At 43.2% G+C, this 22510-nt stretch overlaps 1 long non-coding RNA gene and 1 other non-coding gene across 2 annotated transcripts in view; one reads left to right on the forward strand and one right to left on the reverse strand.

Moving 5' to 3' along the window:
* The window catches only part of LOC141994918 (uncharacterized), a 39345-nt gene extending 25806 nt beyond the window's left edge, over nucleotides 1-13539 (reverse strand). The window contains exons 1-2 of the long non-coding RNA XR_012641220.1: nucleotides 13279-13539; nucleotides 11830-12105 (exon numbers count right to left, since the gene is read on the reverse strand). This is a non-coding gene — a long non-coding RNA (uncharacterized LOC141994918). The remainder of the gene's footprint in view (nucleotides 1-11829; nucleotides 12106-13278) is intronic.
* A 6201-nt stretch (nucleotides 13540-19740) lies between these two features.
* Nucleotides 19741-19812, forward strand: TRNAT-CGU (transfer RNA threonine (anticodon CGU)). Its single transcript has one exon. It is a non-coding gene; the product is annotated as a tRNA-Thr (tRNA).
* Nucleotides 19813-22510: the final 2698 nt, after the last annotated feature.

Raw genomic sequence — 22510 nt, forward strand, 5'->3', positions numbered from 1 at the left:
AGATAGGGGGCAGCGACAAGGGCATCTGCCACAAGGACTTGGTGATCTTTGCCACCCCCTAATGCAAGGGCAAAGCCACCCTGGCTGGGGCCACCAAGCTGAGGACATCAAATAGGGAATCCGAGGGTTCCTCCAGCTCCCCAGCATGAAAGACCCAAGTTCGAGGCGACCCTCTTTAGAAGCGCCTGATGGGCCTTAGCATCATCCTACAGAACTGGATGAGGGGGCCCTGTAATCACCTAGTTAGGCAAGGATGAGGAGCCACAGAGGATATGCCGCTTCCAATGGCTGCTCGGCTGGTCCCTCCATGGGAGCTGGGTGGACCTGAGGGGTCTTTTCCCCAGAGCCCTCCACATCGGGGGGTGGGCGGAAGACCGTGGCTGATGGTTTACCTGAGGCCCCCGAGGCTGACCTGAGCCCTTGCAAGGGCTGTAGAAACCCCCAAGGGACAGACCACTGGCCCTGAGGCCACGATGCAATGGCAGTGCCGCCGGCAGACTGGGTACCGCTGCTGCGGGGCCTTGACCCGCTGGTATGGACTCCTGCTCGGTACCAGAGTCCGAAGAGGAGGGATCACATACAGGAGACCAGGACAGTGCCCACTGTTCATCCTGGTCATGACTGTGCCGATCCCAATGCTGCAATGGGGATCTATCAGATCATGACGAGTCCCCGCATTGAACTCCCGGAGACTGACTGCGTTCAACAGATCGGTGATGGTGGCCCAGCGATCTACGCCTCACACTTCTTGAGCGGTGAAGATCCATCGAGCGGGAGAAAGCAAGTCAGCCATTGAGGTGGGGAACATCGACCCAACCCTGGCGACCCATACTGGCACTCCGGCGACCAGTAGCAAGGCTCTTGGGACCGTTTGCTTGGGTCCCTGGATCAGTGCTGCACATTAGGGGAGCAGCTAGGTCGGTCCTGCTACTGGGGCTGCAGGAATGGGCGCACCTCCATGAGTCAGGCGATTTGCGTCGAGGCCAACGAGTGGTGCCCCAAGTCCAGAGACTAGTGGGGGCTCCGTCGGGCCAGCCTCCCCATTTCCGAGGCCTGGCAGCTCCTCACGGGCGACTGCTGGTGGGACACTCCTTGTGGAGGGGAGCAGTGCCTCACTGATGGGGACCGCTGGAAAGGTCCCAGCACAGGTTTGCCCTTACAACAGGGCACTGCCGTGGCCGGTGTGGGCAGCACCGGTAACACTAAGATATCCTGTGTTGACGGTATGTCCAGGTGCCAGAGGCCTGTGTCACTGGCTGATATGGGTCTCGCTCAGGCACCTCAGACAGCTACTATGAGGATCACTGATGGGCATGATATTATTACAGCAATCACAGGATTTGAAGCCTGGGGATTGGGGCATGCCCTATCCCTAGGCTGAGTCCCATCCGGGACTAACTAAACTACACTAAGGAAAACTATTAACAACTTAACTATTTACAGGGAAAAGTTTCTATCAACGGATTGAGAAAGAGAAGGCTTGCCGAAGCAAGATGATGTTCCAGCACCATCACTGATGGTAAGAAGGAACTGAGGGTGCGGGGAGCCGGCGGCGCCCCTTATACTGCACCATGCAGGCGCCTCTTCAGAGGGTGCTAGAGCCAGTACCCTACAGATACCACTGAGGGAAAAAACTTCTGTCACCGGTGCATACGGCGGGCACACACACCTACAATTAAACGGACATGAGCAAGCACTTGAAGAAGAATTCAGACACATTATTCCATACACCTAAGATGTTTTAAAGTTTAAGTCTTCAAATTTAGACAGAAACTGAGCAATTAAAAATGCTATTTCATATCCATTTACAACAGAACCAAACAGCACCAACAGAAAAGCAATCTATCTAATCCATTAAATAAAAAAATTCTGAAGGAGAAGGAGAGGTTACTCAACTTGCGCAGTAACTGGAATCCTTTGAGACATGTGTCCCTATGGGTTCTACAGTTCAAGTGCACGTGTCCCATGCAGCTTTGATCTGAGATTTTCAGTAACAGTGCCTGTTCAGCCCTGGGCACTCCAGACTTCCTCGCTGTTCCTTCTCTACCACAAATTCTTATGAGATGGAACTCCAATGCAGAGTGGAAGAAGGACAGGTACTGGAGCACCCAGGGGGACACACCTTGAAGATGATCAGTTATTGCACATGGTGAAAAACTTCTCTTTCAAGTAGCGTCCCTATGGGTGCTCCACTTCAGGTTACTCCCAAGCAGTATCCCGATAATGAGGAAGGAACTTCAGAGTTGGGTCTAACACTAAAGACAGAATTGCACTGCCAACCACAGCATCTCATCTGGCAGCAGACCCAGTGTCTGGAGAAAGTATGTATTGCTGCTCTACAGATTTTAGCCACTGGAACATCTTTCAATAGCGCCACAGAAGTAGACTGGGATCTTGAAGAAAGGCCTAGCACCCCAGAAGAAGGTTGAATGTTGGCAGCCTCATATCAAGAGATAATACAGCCAGAGATGCACCTTGAGAGTCTCCAAGTTGAGATTGTGGGTCCTCTGGATCTGTCCACAAATGAAACACACAGCCTGGCAGTCTTACTAAAAGGTTTGGTTCTGTCCAGATAGAAGGCTAACACTCTTCTGGCATCCAAAATATGGAGAAAAACCTTCCTCCCTGGTCTGGTGTGTTTTGAGGAGAAAAACTGGAAAATGAATAACCTGGTTAATATGTAATTAAGAAGATGCCTTCAGTAGAAATTTAGGATGTGGTCATAATGAAACTTTCTCCATGAAAAATACTGTAAAGGGAGAGGTCTCCCATTAAAGCCCTCATTCCCCCAGCTCTTCAGGCACAAATGACGACAACCAAGGATGCCGTTTTCATGGATTGATGAAGAAGAGAACAGGTAGCCATTGGCTTAGAGGGAGTGTCATGAGACAAACACCAAATTTGTAATTTTATAATCCCATACAAAGGTTGTTTTTCAGAACTGTGGGAAAAGGTTCATCAATCCCTTGATAAATACTGCTGTCATAGGGTTAGCAAACACTAAGAATCCCCCAACAGAGTAATAAAAGCTGGTATAGCTGCCACGTGAACCTTGACAAACTGCACGGAGAGACCTGACCTTTTCAATTCCAGTGGACAGTCAAGGACTGCGGAGACAGAAGAATGTACAGGTGAAATCTCTTCCATTTTTGAAGATAAGTATTTTGAGGAGGTATCTTCCTACTGTACTTCCTATACTTCTGCAGAACAGGAGGTCTCTATTCCTGAGAACCATCGAGTAACCAAGCTCTGAGACAAAGAATTCCTAGGTTGGGATGAAGAGTCTGAGGGAGTCCTGAGACAGTAGGCACAGAACGGACAAAGACTCAATGCCAGAAAAAAAGCAAGGTGATTAAGGTTAGGGTACCAGACTTGTCTCAGCCAAATTGGAACTACTAAAATGGTCCTGTCTTTGTCTTGTTTGATCGTGTTCACTCTCAAGATCAAGTGTTGGAGGAGACCCATGGAGAATACCCTTCATCCAAGGCAACAGGAAGGCATTCCCTAGTGACTGAGTACCCTATCCTCTTCTGGAACACAATTTTATACAGCTCTTGTTGGTCACAGTGGCTAAGAGGTTCACTTCTGGGAACCCTCAAATCAGAAAAATGTGTTTGAGAACCTGCATGTATGGCTACCACTTGTAATCTTGGGAGAAATGCTGCTAAGATCATTGCCTGTAGTGTGTTATATGCCTGGGAGATAAGAAGCTGAGATGAGGATGTGATGGGCTATTCACCAGTTCCACAGCTTTACATTTTTCCTTCCCTTGAGATCTGATGTAAAACATACAGGCCATGTTGTCTGTCATGACCATGACAGACATGCCCCTGATTAACAGTTTGAGGAGGCTGATATGCAAGAGACACTCCTGAGACATCCATTTGCCCTGAACAGTGTCCCCCCCTAGGTGCGCCTTCCATTCCCTGAAGGGACACATCAGACATGATGATGATGGTAGGAGGAGGTTGGGTGACAGGAACTACTGTACAGACCTGGGATGGGTTGTTTCACCAATTGAGTGATTCCAGTACTCAGTGAGGGACAGTCAGAGGCATGTCCAAGTTAAGATACGTTAAAAGGGTCTAACTTTTCAGAGCTTGGGTGCTCAGCATTTTCAGAAAAATCAGGCTCCTTTAACATATCTCAAGTTGGGCTCCTAGAATCACTAGCCACTTCGGAAAATCTTGTCTATCGTCTCCAGAATAATTCAGCTCAAATATACTCCAATGACTTGTTACATTTACTGCATTGTAAACAAGTAGTGCAGTGTGTTTTATAACAACAAGAAGGCTTTTCTCTTATAGGTGAGTGTTTTCAGTAACAGCTCACATTTTTCCCTCAGAGGTAAGCTGGAAATTCCCACTTTTAGCTACAGAGGAAACATTCATTCCAGCTAACATGGATATCTCAGGGGTAAATGATGTGGAAGTAAGAGACACCACATCTGACAAGCAGTAGTTAGACCTGCAGTAGCACGATTAGTTACCTATTGTGTTAGAGAAAGCACCTCCACTGCAGAATATTATGCTGGCTCATGCCTGAGAAGCTGATGAGCCATGCTTACAGGAAACAAGGTAAGTTTTGGTATAGGTTGTAATTGATCAAGAACATATGTGCAAACTAACCAGGTCTGAAAAGTAAAAGTTATAAAAAACTCTTTTCAGTTGCTTATTACATTGCCAGTTTTTAATCATTTGGACTGAAATTTTCCATACTGGGCGTCTGCCTTGGGCTGATAAATATATATACACATTTAATTCCAGCAAAAACCATTCAGCCATTTTCAAAAATTATGTTAGGGGAAAGAAATATTGTTTTACTCATGTTAAAAAAGTGTACAACCCTTTCGTTAACAAGCTGTAGCACATCCACCCTTTGTAGAGGGGACTTGAAATTTGGCAATGGGTTCCGATGTCAGGAATGTGACTTTTGCAATCCCAGATCGGGGCAAGCTACAAGTCTGTGAATTATCTCTGATCATATACACTCAGTAGAGACTTGTCAGAGTTCTTCATATAAATTATCTGTGCTTTCAATGCCCTACCTAAGAGGCCCAATAGTATAGAAGCGAAGAAACTGCCTTGATTTTAATCTAGAGGGGACATGAGCTGGACTGTGCAACTGGTGTGTGTAGTGAGCTAAATGGGAGGAGAAGGGAATGGGGGACTGGTAGTTGGGGAGGGAGGTGGCGGAGGCAGACAGAGCTGAAATTGGTTGAGAAACCCTATATGGGGTGGGGATGCAGGAAGAGACTGGGTGGAAAAAATAACGTGTGTCATGTAAATAAAGACAGTATCATAATTCATATGCACAAGGGATCAAATGTATAGGGAACCTTAAGTCTGACATTCTCTAAACTTTTAGTGCTAGACTTAGCAACCGTAACACTCTTTTCATATAGGTTTTTTGTGTAAAATTATATAGACAGATTAGAAGAGGACTGGGCTTTTAATTAGCCAATTTAAGCAATACATAGCTATATCCCCCACCCACCTAATTCTAGTGCCTTTATGAACCCGAAGTGTATTCTGTGAACTGACTAAATAACTAAGCCTTTGCTAATGGGATTTTTCTTTTTCTTCCTCATTTCAGTCAATAAGTCAGGAAAACTACCTTCTCCCTTGAATACCTCCCCATTTCTATAAATGCTAGTAACCTTGTTCCCAACAGTATCAACCATACCTTTGCCATTCCCCATTCCCTTATCTGCCACTCTGTAGCACTGGACTCATGCAGCACTCACAGTTCTAAGCCAAGATTGTGAGGGAATGTGTAAGCAGCCCTGAAAATATAGGTAATTTTGAGACTTCAAAAGAACTTTTGGGATGAAACTGGAAAAAACAGCTGACACCATCTATTACATTTTGTTTAAATAGGTTTTTCATATAAATGAAAATCAGACCCTGTGTACTTTTTTTGTTTCTTTGTTTTGGTTTTAATATTACAGTGGGATAGTAGCACCATTACAGTAAAGGTTGAGACTAGCTTATTATTTATTAATCTATTGTAGTCTTTTCTTTGGGTTAAACACCTACTTTCTACAGTGTGGCTGAGATGGGGGTGCTTTGTGTAAACAAATTACTACTGGAACTTTTTTGTGTAATTATTATAGGCCCCATAAATCTATGTAGAGAAAGCAGAAATAACACATTTCTCTTCTTTAAAAAAGGGAAGAGGGCAAAATCTGTCAACAATATCCTAGGGAGAACTACAAATTTTATTAAGTATTACTCCAACTCCACAGTTATCAGCAGCTGATTTTTTAAACTTTTATTCTTTGATGTTTGACATAAAGGTAAAGATATTAAATTTGAATGGAAACTGAAGTGCTGAAAGCTGCTCTAAAGTTACAGCAGTTTCAGAACTCTCATTAATTGGAATGATTATTTCCACCAAGACAAAACAAAGTGTAAGAATATCCCAAGAAACTGAGTTTGTTTCCTTCAATGATAAAATATTTCATAGAAATAAAACTAAAAATGGTAAATTGCTACCAAGACCTGGTAAATCAGACAAACAAGAAGATTTTTATCCCAGACACTCATAAACTTAACGAGACAACTTCAAAAAAGACAGGACATAGATCACTCAGATTCTTTTAAAAGATTTATGTAAAGCTGTTTTGTAAGTATACCATGAGGATGATAAATTCCCTTTCTAAAAATCAGTTTCCTACAGTTAACTGAGCAAAACAATCAAATATCAGCTGGGAACGTCTCCTCTGAGAGAATCATAAAGCTCATTAAAGGAGGACAGGGACTCTTACAAATATTTACCTTTTTAATAAACCCATAATAAGCATGGAGTTTTGTGTTGCAATTAACGAAGGTGTCATCATTCTTTACACAGGAAGAGATTTAATGGCAAGTAAAAGTTCTAAGCAAATGATCAAGGTAAGAATATAAAAATACTGTAGTTGTGCCAAAATCTTAGTGATATGTCTATGTAAACTATTTATCTAATGGTGAGTAGAGGACTGGGAACCAAGGCCTGGATCCACAAAGGGATGTAGGCACTGCAACACCAAGCATCACAGTGCCTAACTTCTATTGCCTAGAAAAATCACAGGAACAACACTGCAATCCACAAACCCTGAATTAGACACCTAGGCTCACTATACAACGAGTGGGCAGACAGAGGCACCTTAGACTGAGATCCACACAAAGTGAGGAGCTGCCTAAGCTAGCCAATGAGAGGAACCTATATCTGCTTGGTGATCCACAAATGGGAAACCATTTCCTAGAGCTTGGGAGCCTAAGCAATTTCTTCCAGAGTTAGATGCCTGCCACACTCCACACAAAATGGCAAGAGGAAGTGGAGTAAGTGGGAGAAAGGAAATATCACTAACTCCATTTTACAGATGGGGAACATTGGGGGGAAAGGGGGAGAAAGAGAATTATATATATGACTCTGTAGTCCAGGTGCAGGCAGGGCACCCGTTTAGGAGGTCCAGTCTCCCTTTTCCAATCACTCTTTGATTATTTATCCATAGTGGCACATCTTCAACAGAAGAGACTGAAGGAACCCTACATCAGAATATCACACAGCTCAGTGATCACAGTGCTCTCCTGAGAGGTGGGAAAGCCCTGTTTAAATCATCTCTCCCCATAAGGTATAGGGGGGAATTGAACCTGAGTCTCCCACATCTCAGATGTGTGCGCTAACTACTAGGGAAAAAGTTTTAAAGTGGGCAGTTGTGGCAGCAGCACCACTTGCTCCACCCAGATTTTGAATGGGATCTGATCTGTTAGGCACCGCTGAGCCTGCCTACCAGAGCAGGCACCACGCACCATTTAGGAGGGCAAATGCCCATCTTTACCTGGCTGAAGATCGCTCTGGGACTTAGGTAGGACACAGGTGTCTGGACACTTAGACTGATGCATGTGCCCAGAGGCAGAAATTTAGGAATTCAGTGAGTTTAGGTGCCTACAAGATTCAGCAGGAGTTTTGTTGATCACAGTGGAACCTAATCCCACATTTAGGTGCCTAAGTCCCTTTGTGGATTGAGGCCCAAGACTTCTCAGTTCTGTTACAGGATCTGCTACTGTCTCATCCTGTGCCCTTAAAGACACTGAAGCCAAAATTTTCAAACTTGGGTGCCTTCACTTAGACCCCTAAATAAATCTCCAATCCAGCAAAGCACATACGCCTTGCAGAACTTTAAGTATAGGCTTAAATGGTTTCTCCAATCAGCACCAAAAGAGTCAGTACTTTTTTGTTTGTTTTGTTTAAAGAGGTGTCAAACTCCTACTGACTTCACAAGCAGCTGCAGTTGCTTTGCTCCTCCTGAAAACCAGGCCGCTTATTTAGGTGCCTATATGCAGATGTAGGGAGCTAACTTTAGGTATCTCTATTTCAAAATTTCAGTAATAACTTCTCTGTGCATAAATGTTGTCACCTGGAAAATAGGGATAATACCCATATGTCTCAAAAGGGTGTTACAATACTTAAATAATTAATGCCTATAAAGTTCTTCAAGGCCCTCTAATGGAAGGCAAAAAAATATAATTATTGAACCTCATACTCTGACATCAAACGTGACTATTTGAAGGAGACACAGAAAGACCACAACCATGGGCCTCAGTCCATTAATGTTGTCAACAACATTTCATTAAAAATGTCCGTAAGTGACTGTTAAGTCTCTCTCAGGATCATGCCTTGTAGCAGTACTAATGAAGACACATTTTTATTTCTGGCAGTGTTCCGACAGAGTGGGTTAAGATTGTATAGTCACTCACTGAATGTTATCTCGTTAAAATAAAAATCAATCAAAATAAATATGAAAAGTTTCATTTGTAATAAAATGACTTGGTTCCTTGGATTTTCATCAGATGAAGCAGAATGACACATTAACTAGTAACTGAATTAAGTGGAAGGCACTGTGAAATGCACCACAAGTGCATGACCGGTATGAAATGTCTCCATGAATGAGGAGTACAGAGAGAATTAATGAGTGATGCTTGCAAGAATAATTTTAGAAAAATAATCAGACCTCCCAACATTCACATACACAGATAACACAAATATTAGAGACAAATTTGAAGGAATGGTGCCAGACTCTTAATCACACTTATAATTATTAGCATATTAGACATCCTGACAGTATACTTCAAATTAATCTGGTAAAAGTATTTCCATTCCTCACTACTCATGTCCACATTGGTTGAATAAAGTGGAAAAAATATTTTAATGTGAGATGTACATATTCTAACACATTTTCCCCCCCTCTAAGTGAGCCTACTTCACATTTTGTTTGTGAACAATTAAAAGGTTTTGGTACTCAATAGGTTGGGAGTTAATTTCCAGCTCTGCCACAGACCTCCTAATATAATGAGATACGAAGCAGAGAGTAGTTAAACCGTTGGGGGACTGATGAAGCTAAGGGAGTCTGCCCCATTCAAACAGCAAAATTCCTTTTGTTCCTAGTGGACAACAAGCAGCACAGGAGCCTCTGAGGCTGCTACTGAAGCTGCTAAATTGCCACAATCACTAAAAATAGTTAGGAACCTACAGGTGGGCTAGCAAGATTTCCAGCCCTATTTGAAATTCTCCTGTGACCAGTCCAGATCCAAGATGGAGGGAGAAGGAAAAAATTGCCAAAGAAAATGCAAATAAAGTAGGTCTTGCCAAAAGTGCATTTACAAAAGGTGCCTACAAGATTCAGCTGGAGTTTTGTTGAATCTCCTGCTCCGCTTTATGGAGGTAGAAAGACTGGATGGGCATGATCAAGTCAGCAAACATGAGCTGGAGAAGCTTTCAGAATATATGACTCACTTACAAATATCTATACACATATTTTTCAGAAACAAAGTATAAGTATTTCCAGTAAAAGATTTATAAAGCTTTGTTGTCTAAACAAGAACCCAACAAAACCCTGTTTCCTCCTCTCTGCTGAACCCTCCAAACCCAGTATAGGGTGTTTATCGCAGACTCAGGGAGAAAATATTTGTAGGAGCCTCTTGTTTAAAAGATGGGCAGTACATCACTGAAACCCAGACATATCCACATATGTATTAACTTGGATACTCAGTATTTACTCAAAAACACTTGATTTGTGGCAAGTCTGCCATGCTTTCTTACTGGATATCCACCATCTGAATATAAGCTGGGGGTCAAGACTCTTGACAGGACTGCCTGGCACATAAAGGAGGTATCAGAGACAGTACTTGAGGCCATATTAGTCACGCATATAGGATATCTTATTCCTGAGCATACACTAATAACCTTCTTTAATCTTCCAATATAATCAAAACTGCAGTTATGACATGTTTTGTGAGCAAGATATATCTGATAATTCATTAGTTCATGATGCCTTAATGATACTAAAGGAACACAAACTTCAATGTGTATACAAAACATTTTTCTTTTAAATGAGATATTTTATCAACAAATCTTTGTCTCATCTTTCTGAAATCTGAAGTTTAAAGTGCAAATCAACTCAATCTCCCTGGAAAACAGAATGAAAAGAACATGTCACAAAAATCACATGTTAAGGCAGTTAAATATCAGTAAAACAATCTGGAAAAAACAAACTATGCTCCAGAAAGTGCTTAGAACCTATTCCAAACCTTGCTGAACATCTAGATTAGTTCCGAAATGTTACTGTTGGCTGTTCATTTGCTTCTTTCCATTCATAAACACTCCATAAACATATGCTACTTAATGTTTATATCGGTATATTAAAGCTTTATGAATTATTATTTATATTACAGTAGCAAGGCCCCAATATCACGGAGTAAGGCCCCATTGGGCTCTGTGCTGTATAAACATGTAACAGGAAGTCAGTCCCTGTGCCAAGGGGCTCACTCACGCTCTAGGCTTATGCCAAGACATGAGCTGCAACAAGTAGATAAAACAAATGTGGGTGTGGGCAAGACAAGTAACAGTGAAACAAGCATGTTTTGTAGGTGACAGCTTGCCACCTGCTTAAGCATTGCTAGACAGCATTGTTTTGGAGGTTTCAGAGCAGAGATAAGTCTTCAGGAAGCATCTGAAGGAGAATAATATGGTGGCTTTATGGATTTTGTCAGAGTTTTTTTCTCTCCATGAATAAGAGGTGACATGGAGGAATACAAAAAGGTGTTAGCAGGAGAAGTGGATTGGTGACCTTTCCTTTTTATTCCAGAATCAGCTAGGTGTTGCCCGAGTTCAGCTTTAGACAGCATCCACACACTGAGAAAACTGCTTTAAAAACTCATCCTCTTCCACAGGAATGACTTTATTTTTAAAAAAATCAATAAGAAGCAAATTTAGTTCATACCTTCTCCTAGTCACAACTGCTTCTCAGTTTCCTTCTTTGGGAAAGCTCAGCCTACAGCCTAGATTCTCTGCCCCTTATATCTGGATGGAGTGCTGAGATATGAACAACAGACTCAGCAAAAGCCACTTAACATTTTCCCCAGTAGTATCAACACTTTAAAAATGGTAGGGGTGTTTCAAGCAAACACTAAAAGCCTGTTACACTGCTGTTTAAGTTTGATGTAAAGCAGTGGCTCTCAACTTTTTCAGACTACTGTATCCCTTTCCGGAGTCTGATTTGTCTTGCATACTCCAAGTATCACCTCACTTAAAAACTACTGCTTACAAAATCAGACATAAAAATACAAAAGTGTCACAACATGCTATTACTGAAAAATTGCTCACTTTCTCATTTCTACCACATAATTATAAAATAAATCAACTGGAATATAAACATTGTACTTACATTTCAGTATACAGTATAAACAAGTCATTGTCTGTATGAAAATTTAGTTGGTACTGATTTCGCTAGTGCTTTTTACGTAGCCTGTAGTAAAACTAGGCAAATATCTAAATGAGTTGACGTACCTCCTGGAAAATCTCTGTGTATCCCTGCTTGAGAACCACTGATATACAGGAACTTTAGAGCTTGATGTCATCTGCATCTGCTGGCATTTCAGCTCATGTCTCACGAACTCTCCCAACAGCGACTTACAGATGTGGAATAATATGACCTTACAGGACTATACAGGTAAGGGCTTTGGTGACATAGTAACAACAGTCTAACAACCCTCTGTATTTGGTCTGAGAGGAAGGACTGTTCTTGGTTATCTATTAGACCACCCCAGACACAGGTGATTGTCTCTGTAAAATAAGAAATACATTTTTTAGAATGAAAAGTAGTATGTTCTGAGGTTCAGTGCAGACACTCAGTTTATGAAGTGAAATACACTCTGAAAAGAAAAATACAGCTATTCCAGGAATTAATAATTATATATACACACATGCATGAAGTTTTGTAGTAGGATGGTAAATTAATATCTTGCTTCTTGTAAACACTGTACTTGTTTCTTATAATTTTCCTTTTCAATTAATGGGACAAAAAACGCAGTTTAATCGCCTTAAGAAATTTAAAAATACATATGTGGCATTTTTAAAGACTAAACAAGTAATAAAAAGGTTAGAGGATTAATCTATACGGATTTGTAAAATCAGGGGCGAGGGTTGTCTTTTTTGTTTGGCTTTTTACTTTTCAGCAGTTTTGAAGAACTTTGGAAGACATACATGAATTCTTGCTACACATCAAGAAAATTAGTATCTGGATGATTTTTTTTTTTAATCCGCAGAACATAGAAAAATGCTTGCTTTTTTTATTTGCAAGAGATTTCAAGTAAGCTATTCATCATCCAGTGGAACATCATCATCTTAAATCTAGTCTCATTTAAAAAGCCTGAACTGGTTTAGTGGTTTCAGAAACCCAACCTCATGCACATGTTCAGGACGAACAACATTAGCAAAGAAAATTTCAGTAGTGGAAAAATCAACATCAAACATTTAACAGTGAAAGGTCTCATTTTAATTCTGAATTATACAACTGTATCCCCCAGAATACAGTGATTTTCCTGTGCAGAATCAAGAAAAAAAAAAATCTATTGTTAGCCACTTCAGCATTTCCTGAAGAGTATCTTGTAAGGAAAACAATGCATCACATAGAAAATGGATTTCTACCAGCAAATGAATCCCAATTCAAATCCTCAAAGATTAGGAAAAAATATTTTCCAAAATTTAGCTTTGGGGGGAAAAAGGATAAAATGTATTTTCATGTTGTTAAGAATTCACTTGCAATCAAAATTGGAACATGTTCTGTAACAGTTAAACAAGTTTACAGAGAGGATTCCCTTATCAAAAAGAAACCACTTCCAAACCAATTCTCACTGATATAAAAGAAGCAGGATGGAAAGAATAGCATTGATGACATTTACAGATTTCCTTTAGCATACAGATTTTAATATAAAACAGAAACATCACTTGGCTCACTGGAAAATTCCTCCTACTCGGACAGAGTCCTTAGAAAAAAGATTCCAAAGGCTCCTTCTTCCAATCACTCCTAATTCCAGTGATTCCAGCAATGGGAACTGCAAGAGACATACCATTTATTCCAGAACAAGTTAGAGATCAGCCTGAATGGCATATTAGAAAGAAAAGTACGGATCATAATTGTGCTTTTCCCTTACAGACACAGAAACCTACTGATGCCTCCATGCCAAACCCATCTAGGATAAGCAGAGTAAAAAAAGAAACAGTTTTGGAAAACGTAAATAGTTTACCATTCAACAATGAAGAAACTAAATATTTCCTTGAGTTCCATGTAAAAAAGAAAATAATTCAGAAAAAAATGGAGAACTTCCAAAAAAAGTAGCAGAATCATTAAGAAAATGTATGCTCCTAGCACTACAGTTCCAAAAAGAGATCATGGCAGGAAATACAGGAAAAGCCCAACATTAACCCTAGTAAATATTCTCAAGTCCCTGGATATAAATCTCCTATTAGATGCAAGATCTGTAGTCATGTATCCAGAAGAAAGAGAAATGCCACAAACCTTTATTCTCAAATCACTGAAATCAGAAAATTAATAAACTTGCTTCACACACTACTGTGAAATCACTAAAACTTAAATCAGGAACAATTCCTGCAATGGCTAGAATAACCTTCAGAGCAGTTCATCTTCACCTTTAAAAAAAAGAAAAAAAAAAAAAAAACACCTCTGACTCCTTATGGTAATAAAACAAAAAGGGTTTAAGGACCGTTACTTACCATTTATAACCCAAGATGCTCTTTACCTTACAGAACTTAATGTAAAACACAATATCTTGTATTCCTCTGGAGAATTCCTTCAGCACATACTGAGTCTATGAAAATGATGATACCCAAGGCCCCACCTGCACTTGCAGAAATCCAGCCAAGTGGTGCTGTAACCATCTTAAGAAAGAATGAAACTTCATTTATTTCTACATTACTATGGAGGAGAAATCTACAAATGTAAAAAAAAAAAAAAAGAAAAGAAAAAAAAGAATTACTATCCAGCTGCAGAACATCATTGACTAGACAAGAGTCAGGAACTCATTCATTTCACCTGTGCCTCACTGAGTTTTTATGGAAAGATTACCAGAAGCATATTTAGAGGTAAATCTCATAGTTAATGATCTTTTCTTAAACACTAAGCAAAATCTTGAAAAAGATGTGAAGATGACCACTATATAGCAACACTGGAGTACTCATGACATTAATACTGCACAACAGCCCATCAAAAAAATCAAGAAACGTGCAAAATGAAAAAGTATCCAGAAAAATCCTTTTAGTAAAGAGTGCCTATCAGTGCACTGGGATCCCAAGGAGATCATGACAGAAAAACAGAACATTCAAATAAAACTAACAGAACAGTTACCTACCCTATGGCTTCAATTTTAAAAAGAGGCATCTATTTAGAGCTAGAAATGAAGGCAGAGAAACTTAACGTGTATCTAAAACAGAAATTAAAAATGAATTTGAGATTACCACCAGAAGACATACTAGAATTTTGCATAATTAACAAAGCTGTGGACAGAAAAAGTAAAAAAAAATTCTTCTAATCAAAATCCGAAGTTCTGCTCCCATGCTCAGCAGAAGATAGACTACACACACACACTCAAAAAACAAGGTCCACAAACAGGACTGTCCATTGGACTCTCCAAAAACATGTTATGGAAAAGAATGGATTCAAAGTTCCCCAACTAATAAAGATTGAGAACAAGTACAATATTAAGAGGTCATGTCAGAAGTAAATGCAGTAAGTGCAATTTGGTTTGGCTTTGCTCTCCCTCTATTGAAAAACGGTAATTTAAAACAGAAAGGAGTACCAGAAAACCTAAGAGGTATACCTTGTCATCTTAAAGACATACAGGAATTTAATCCTTCAAAACTTTAACCCTGAGAGACAAAGCAAGTATCTTAACTTCCTCCTACCATATTTCAACAACGGTTCAACTTTGAGCTCCCCAGTGCAGCACACACAGCAGAATTAAAGGATATAACTTCTTTGTGACATCATATCATATAAGAAATGACAATACCAACAGAAGCTAGACCAACAAAGGATAATGATTTAAACAGCACGAACATTTAAAAAAACTCCTTAAATTCATCAACAAACAGCTCTTCACCTAGATACCTAATAACAGCATCAAAATACTCAAATAAGAGAGTGGATTGACTTAGGACATCAAGCCTCTGTTTTGTAACCAGGTCAGATGACTTTCTCTAGGCAAGATGAAATTTTCTATTTTTACATCGGTCATTAAGACATGTATTATTTCACCTAAACACCACCTTAACCATCATTTCATCTTGGATTATTAATCTCTCCATGTTATTCGAAGTAACTTTACAATATAAAGGTCTCAGCAAACACTGAAGAAATGTATACAACATTTCATATATCTGAGAAGCCAAGTCATGTACACAAAGCATAATTCACATAACACACCCACCACACATACACGCACACACTCCGCTGCTACCACAACAAAAACATATGATTTACCAGCTCACCACAGAGGGCATAAAAAAGGGCAGGAGAGCAGCCTAAAGACAGAACTGTACATGTACCACAAGATAAGGTTCCAGTCAGTAAGTCTGGGGCAGAGAATGGCAGGAAGAACCAGGTGGGCCAGATGTGGCAAGCACAACAATCTAAGATTACCTATTACAGTTTGGGCCTCACCTGGTACCATAAGGATCAGGCCAGAGGGATCAGAAGGAGGTAACCCTTCACCTAATTGGGATCACTAGCCGCACATGTGCATCCCTAGTCACAAAAGCAAAACTTATCACCCCCACATACTTCATCACCATATCAGGGATGCTAAGAGCAATCCATATATTTAAGGCAAAACCAGCATCTTCATTAGGGGAAGGATTCTCTCTTGGTATCTAGAGTTGATTCATTGCACCAAAGTCCACACCATGCTATGAGGAACTGTAAGTTAGCAAATGAACGTGGCTGGATGAAAGATGCTGCAAAAGAAAAAACTCAGCAGAGGATTGGGTCCATTCAGGTCATTACTAATGTCTCAGTTGTGGCTTTCCCTGCTGGGCACAGTCTCAAGAACACACCAGAATGTAGACTGATCCACCTTTCGTCAAATCCTCACTGGGGGTTCACTTAATTATTTTATTAACTGAGCTATCCACAGTTGAATATGCCTCATTTCACCCTACATTTCATACAGTAAGTTCATGCAGCTCTAGAACTACTATGGCAAACTACAAAACTAAAACAGATTTGTTCTTTTACACCTAGAAACTCCAGCTAAGGTTAGGACCCCATCATGCTAGTTGCTGTACAAACATATTAAGAGACAGCCCCTGCCCTAATAAGCTTACCTTCTAAATAAGACAAAGAGAGGAAAAAGAAAAGGAGTACTTGTGGCACCTTAGAGACTAACCAATTTATTTGAGCATAAGCTTTCGTGAGTCTCTAAGGTGCCACAAGTACCCCTTTTCTTTTTGCGAATACAGACTAACACGGCTGTTACTCTGAAAAGAGAGGGGAAGTGATTTGTCCATGGTCACACATATCAGTGGCAGAGCCGAGAATATAATTCAAGTCTTGAGAGACTCAAATCAGAGCCCTATCATTAGGCCACACAGTCTCACTGTTTTTTGCTACAGTATCCTGTAGGTTTTGAATTATTATGGCTTCTCTTTGAAGGAAACTTATTGTGATAAAGTAATGCCAATATGTGCAATTCTTTTCTTCACTGGACAATGAATCAGTTCTTCATTTATACTTTTATTTTTGAGGACAGCAGGGATTCATACACCAAGAGGGCAAGGAAGGTTACTCTTGAACATAGGCGATCACTACTGAGACAGCTTAATTTTGCTTAGACTCATTGCACCAGGTACACCCTTTTGATTTTATCTGGCATCAGCAACCAGAAGGATCATACATCACAAAATTAACCAAGGAAACCACTTAACTTGGGTGTCTGGGATAATTCTCTTCAGAGGATTTAATGGGATCTCTCTGGGTGTATCTACACTGTGTCTGTGAGCGAGCCTCCCTGCCCAGATCCACACTTAAGAACACTAGCACAACCTCTGCTCACTTGAAACAGCTGTACAGATGGTGCTTTGCCGTTGTGGCTGATGCTGGAGCTCAGGCTCTCAAAGTTTCCCCAGCTTCAGAGCCAAATCTTCAGTGTCTACACAGCTATTTTTAGAGCACTAGTGTGAGCCTCATTACCAGAAGCCCATGGACCTGGACTCGGAGGCTCACTCACACAGGGCATGTCTATGCATCATATGAGGAGTCTGAGTAGAGTAGCAAGCCTGATTGTCAGTTTATCTTCAGAGATATGCTTAGGGGACATCTATGAAGGTGGTTTTCAAACTGCGGGTCACGACCCAGTACTGGGTCGCAGCATATAAGGCACTGGGTTGCAGCGGCTCTGGTCAGCACTGCCAACCAGGCTGTTAAAAGTCCCGAGAGCGGTGCTGCCCGGCTAAGGCAGGCTAGTCCCTACCTGTTCTGACACCGCGCTGCGCCCTGCAAGTGGCCAGCAGTAAGTCCAGCTCCAAGGTGGGGGGGCCACAGGGCTCCGCACGCTGCCCCGAGCACTGGCTCCACACTCCCATTGGCCCAGCTGGAGGCGGCGGTGCCTGCGGGCAAGAGCAGCATGCAGCCACTTGCCTGCCTCCATCTAGGAGCCAGCCCTGCTGCTGGCGTTTCTGGGGCACAGCATGGTCTGCAGTGTTAGGACAGGCAGGAAGCCTGCTTTAGCACCCCTGCTGCACTGCTGACTGGGAGCCACCCGAGGTAAGCCTGCATCCAAATCCCCTGCCCACACCCCAAACCAACAGCCCCAACCAAGCCTGCACTCCCAGCCCACAGCCTGAGGTAATCCCCTTCCTGCACCCCAAACCCCTCATCCCCAGCCCCACTCAAGCCCGCACCCAAACTCCCTGCCCCAGCCCAGCATCCCCTCCCACACCCTAAACTCCTCATTCCTGGCCCCACCCCACAGCCCTCACCCCAACCCTCATCCCCAGCCCTGAGTCCCTCTCACACCCCAAACCCCTCATCCCCAGCTCTGTTGGGTCATGGGCATCAACAATTTTCTTCCATTGGGTTGCCAGAAAAAAAGTTTGAAAGCCACCAATCTATGGATTTAGGACTGAACTTTGCCTAGCACTAGAGCAGAGGTTCTCAACCTTTTCCTTTCTGAGCCCCCCCGCTATTAAAATTCCATGGTCCACCCATGCCACAAGAACTACTTTTCTGCATATAAAAGCCAGGGCCAGCATTAGGGGGTAGCAAGCAGGGCAACTGCCTGGGGCCCAGGCCACAGCTATATTGCTCAGGGTTGGGTGCAGCCCCAGGGGTTTCAGCCCCATGCAGTGGGGCTTTGGCTTTCTGCCCTGGGCCCCAGCGAATCTAATGCTGGCCCTGCTTGGCACCCCACCCCCACCCCGAAACCTGCTCACAGCCCACCAGGGGGCCCCAGACCCTGCAGAGTGGAATTTTTCAGTCTGAGGAAAATCATAACACTGTACAGAAGTGGTAGATGGATTTGTGCTGTGTATGTACTTACCTACTACTATAAAAACAGTGACATCTACTGGCAGACAATAATATTTATCACGTTTGTATATTCAATAAAATAGTTACCGTGCAGAAAGCTTGTGACTGCAGCTTTTCTCAGGAGGTACCTACCTCCCCGGCTGAAATCTGACTGCCTTTCGCCCCAGGCAGACTGAGCGGGAAGCATCTCAAGTGACACCCCCACCCCCTATTCCAACACCTCAACACAGACCCCCTCACCCCAAAACCTGTCTCCCCTCAGGCCCACACTGACGGCCAGGCACCCGCTTGCCACCCCACTTGTACAACGTGAGTGTGCAAGCCCCCGCCACGACTGCGGGCCACGCGCTGGCCTCCCCACATTCCCTTGACCCTTTCCCCTAGAACGAAGGGGACGCCCCGCGCGCCTCCTCCGGCTAACGTTCCCGCCCCGTAACGGAAGACGGGAAGGGAATTTTACACCCTCCCCTATTTGATCCACGGTAAACCCCCTCCGCGCAGGTCGGGCGAGCGGGCGGGCCGGCCGGCCGGCCGCGCACTCCCCCAGTCACCCACACAGCCTGGGCGGGGAGCGTGAGCGGCCCCCGCGGAGAATCCCTGGCCCCGGGCTCTGCGGGGAACGTCGGAGAAGTCCCCAGGACTCCCCGCTTACACAGCACCAGCAGCTCCCTACTCGGCAGTGAGACGAGAGCTTGCTGCGAACGACACGGAACGCTCGCGTTAACAAGCCAGTGCGCATGAGTACTCGGACCACTGAAAGTGGGAGGAGCTGGTGTTTCTAAATGCTGCGCACGCACTCGGCGGTACCTCAAGAGCACGCCCACTGTCGGGAGTGGTGCCAGCATATATAGCTGTCAAGCGGCGATTTTAACGCAGGCGCGGTGGCCAAGTGGTAAGGCGTCGGTCTCGTAAACCGAAGATCACGGGTTCGAACCCCGTCCGTGCCTGATCCACTTAAGTTCGGTGGTTTTCCCGAGAAGAATTGCTGGGATCATTTTTAGGGCAAAGCTCAGTAGCATCCAGTGGAGCACGAAGATTTGGTACAGCTGCACATGGGGCCTTTTCAGACACCTCCTTCTGTCTGCTGAGAACCTGCATGTCTGTGTCTCACCCGTATTGCATTAGTCTCTGTCACTTTCCTTCTTACTATTCGCAAAAAGAAAAGGAGTACTTGTGGCACCTTAGAGACTAACCAATTTATTTGAGCATGAGCTTTCGTGAGCTACAGCTCACTTCATTGGATGCATACTGTGGAAACTGCAGAAGACATTATATACACAGAGACCATGAAACAATACCTCCTCCCACCCCACTCTCCTGCTGGTAATAGCTTATCTAAAGTGATCACTCTCCTTACAATGTGTGATAATCAAGTTGGGCCATTTCCAGCACAAATCCAGGTTTTCTCACCCTCCGCCTCCCCCCCACACAAACTCACTCTCCTGCTGGTAATAGCCCATCCAAAGTGGCCACTCTCTTTACAATGTGTATGATAATCAAGTTGGGCCATTTCCAGCACAAATCCAGGTTTTCTCACACCCCCCCCTTTTTTCCAAAAACCACACACACACAAACTCACTCTCCTGCTGGTAATAGCTTATCCAAAGTGACCACTCTCCTTACAATGTGTATGAAAATCAAGCTGGGCCATTTCCAGCACAAATCCAGGTTTTCTCACCCTCCGCCTCCCCCCCACACAAACTCACTCTCCTGCTGGTAATAGCCCATCCAAAGTGGCCACTCTCTTTACAATGTGTATGATAATCAAGTTGGGCCATTTCCAGCACAAATCCAGGTTTTCTCACACCCCCCCCCTTTTTTCCAAAAACCACACACACAAACTCACTCTCCTGCTGGTAATAGCTTATCCAAAGTGACCACTCTCCTTACAATGTGTATGAAAATCAAGCTGGGCCATTTCCAGCACAAATCCAGGTTTTCTCACACACACCCCCAAACACACACACACACAAACTCACTCTCCTGCTGGTAATAGCTCATCCAAACTGACCACTCTCCTTACAATGTGTATGATAATCAAGGTGGGCCATTTCCAGCATAAATCCAGAACGTCTGAGTTTAACCAGTTTAACCAGAACGTCGGGGGGGGGGGGGGAGGAAAAAACAAGGGGAAATAGGCTACCTTGCATAATGACTTAGCCACTCCCAGTCTCTATTTAAGCCTAAATTAATAGTATCCAATTTGCAAATGAATTCCAATTCAGCAGTTTCTCGCTGGACTCTGGATTTGAAGTTTTTTTGTTGTAAGATAGCGACCTTCATGTCTGTAATTGCGTGACCAGAGAGATTGAAGTGTTCTCCGACTGGTTTTTGAATGTTATAATTCTTGACATCTGATTTGTATCCATTTATTCTTTTACGTAGAGACTGTCCAGTTTGACCAATGTACATGGCAGAGGGGCATTGCTGGCACATGATGGCATATATCACATTGGTGGATGTGCAGGTGAACGAGCCTCTGATAGTGTGGCTGATGTTATTAGGCCCTGTGATGGTGTCCCCTGAATAGATATGTGGGCACAGTTGGCAACGGGCTTTGTTGCAAGGATAGGTTCCTGGGTTAGTGGTTCTGTTGTGTGGTATGTGGTTGTTGGTGAGTATTTGCTTCAGGTTGGGGGGCTGTCTGTAGGCAAGGACTGGCCTGTCTCCCAAGATTTGTGAGAGTGTTGGGTCATCCTTCAGGATAGGTTGTAGATCCTTAATAATGCGTTGGAGGGGTTTTAGTTGGGGGCTGAAGTTGACGGCTAGTGGCGTTCTGTTATTTTCTTTGTTAGGCCTGTCCGGTAGTAGGTGACTTCTGGGAACTCTTCTGGCTCTATCAATCTGTTTCTTCACTTCCGCAAGTGGATATTGTAGTTGTAAGAATGCTTGATAGAGATCTTGTAGGTGTTTGTCTCTGTCTGAGGGGTTGGAGCAAATGCGGTTGTATCGCAGAGCTTGGCTGTAGACGATGGATCGTGTGGTGTGGTCAGGGTGAAAGCTGGAGACATGTAGGCAGAAATAGCGGTCAGTAGGTTTCCGGTATAGGGTGGTGTTTATGTGACCATTGTTTATTAGCACTGTAGTGTCCAGGAAGTGGATCTCTTGTGTGGACTGGACCAGGCTGAGGTTGATGGTGGGATGGAAATTGTTGAAATCATGGTGGAATTCCTCAAGGGCTTCTTTTCCATGGGTCCAGGTGATGAAGATGTCATCAATATAGCGCAAGTAGAGTAGGGGCGTTAGGGGACGAGAGCTGAGGAAGCGTTGTTCTAAATCAGCCATAAAAATGTTGTCATACTGTGGGGCCAGGCAGGTACCCATAGCAGTGCCGCTGATCTGAAGGTATACATTGTCCCCCAATGTAAAATAGTTATGGGTAAGGACAAAGTCACAAAGTTCAGCCACCAGGTTAGCCGTGACATTATCGGGGATAGTGTTCTTGACGGCTTGTAGTCCATCTTTGTGTGGAATGTTGGTGTAGAGGGCTTCTACATCCATAGTGGCCAGGATGGTGTTATCAGGAAGATCACCGATGGATTGTAGTTTCCTCAGGAAGTCAGTGGTGTCTCGAAGGTAGCTGGGAGTGCTGGTAGCGTAGGGCCTGAGGAGGGAGTCTACATAGCCAGACAATCCTGCTGTCAG

Source organism: Natator depressus, chromosome 10 (genome assembly GCF_965152275.1).
Source record: "Natator depressus isolate rNatDep1 chromosome 10, rNatDep2.hap1, whole genome shotgun sequence".
NCBI lineage: Eukaryota > Metazoa > Chordata > Testudines > Cheloniidae > Natator > Natator depressus.